Below are 1,788 nucleotides of genomic sequence, written 5' to 3'. Positions count from 1 at the left end.
AACCACTGAATTGTCTTACACAGTGGCTGAGCCATTTTCAATTCCCACTAGTAATGTACAAGACTTCCAATTTCCCCAAATCCTCACCAACATTCATTGTTTTCCTTTTGTTTTTAGTTAATAGCCATCCCAGTGAGTGTGAAGTGATACCTCACTGCCTCATTGTGGTTTTGATTCACATTTCCATGATGACTAAAGATGATGCACATCTTTCCATGTGCTTGTTGACTATTGGTATATCTCCTTTGAATAAACATCTATTCTAATCCTTTGCCATTCATTTTAACTGGATTGCTTGTCTTTTTTTGTGTGTGTGTGTTGAGTTGTAAGAATTCTTTAGATGTTCTAGACACCAGACCCTTGATAGATTTATAATCTGCAAATATTTTCTCCCATTCTGTAGGTTGTCTTTTCACTTTCTCGGTCATGTCCTTTGATGCAATTGAGATGATTATGGGCTTTTTCTTCTTTCTATTAATGTAGTGCTTCACATTCATTGATTTTCTTATGTTGAATCACCCTTGCATTCCTAGGGTAAGTCCCACTTGGTCATGGTGTTTTATCTTTTGTAATATGCTATTGGATTCTGGTTGCTAGTATTTTGTTGAGGATTTTTTAAATTTTTTTGAGGATTTTTTAAAAATCCAAAATGTGTTTATTGGGATAGTTTCCCACTCATCTTGATTCAGGGTGCTTTTAGTGTTGCTTCTGTCTAAAAGAGCATATCTTCTGTAAGCCTTGCTTTTCCTCCTATGGACTGGCAAAGGACAGTGGAGCAGCCAATACACAAAACTACTATTTGTGCATGGCCAAAGATGATGGTGATTTTGTAGCATCCTGGGCACTTCACATCCCTGAAGTAGGAGTTGGGGCTCTGTATCAGGTGCTTTTTCTTGTGCTTCTTCTTCTCTTTTGGGAACTGGTGGAGGAAGGTCCTTTTGGAGGGATATCTTTTCATATCTTTTCATGATCTTTTCATCATCACTAGAAAACTTGTTGAGGATTTTTGCATCTATATCCATAAGGGATACTAGTCTATGACAAATGTTCTATTTTAAAGAGTAAAAGAAGGGACATCTGGGTGGCTCGGTGGTTGAGCAACTGCCTTCAGCTCAGGTAGTGATCCCGGAATCCTGGGATCGAATTCTGCATCCGGCTCCCCGAAGGGAGCCTGCTTCTCCCTCTGCCCTTGTCTCTGCCTCTCTGTCTCTCATGAGTAAATAAAATATTTTTAAAAAAATTTAAAAAAGGAAAAGAAAAGAAAAGAAATGTATCAACGCAGTTTACTCAAACAAAATAAGGAAAAGGCAAAAATCACACCACAGCCGTCATAACCTTGAACAGTATTTTGTTACACTGAAAAATATCATTGGCCATACATCTTGTAGGGAAATTTCCCTCAACAAGGATCCTGCTTAATCTATCCAATATACTTAAAAACAACTAAATCTTAAGCTCATCAAGTCATCTTAGAGATGGGGAAACAGTGCCACAGAAGTTAAATGATTTGTGGGTGGTGACATTTATAGTAAGGAGGGATTGGCACTTTTATTTTGTCACCATTCGTCTGAAGCACTTTCCATTTCACCACTCTATTCTTTCCTACCAATCTCCAAGATTTCTTTCTTACCAAAAACCCACACCACAAAATTTTCCCTTGCTTCTATTGAAAATGATGTTCCTCAATTTAAGCCAATTACTCCCTGCTATCTTCTTTGGTGACACTAGAAAACAGCCAGTCAGTATTTTATCACAAAAACCATTCACATACTTGACGTACAATAAACC

At 37.7% G+C, this 1,788-nt stretch overlaps 1 pseudogene; it reads right to left on the bottom strand.

Annotated features, from left to right (window-relative positions):
* Positions 1 to 696: 696 nt before the first annotated feature.
* LOC144308232 (small ribosomal subunit protein eS27-like pseudogene) lies at positions 697 to 958 on the bottom strand (annotated as a pseudogene).
* Positions 959 to 1,788: the final 830 nt, after the last annotated feature.

Source organism: Canis aureus, chromosome X, assembly GCF_053574225.1.
Source record: "Canis aureus isolate CA01 chromosome X, VMU_Caureus_v.1.0, whole genome shotgun sequence".
Taxonomy (NCBI): Eukaryota; Metazoa; Chordata; class Mammalia; order Carnivora; family Canidae; genus Canis; species Canis aureus.
This window is presented reverse-complemented; position numbering and strand designations above follow the sequence as displayed.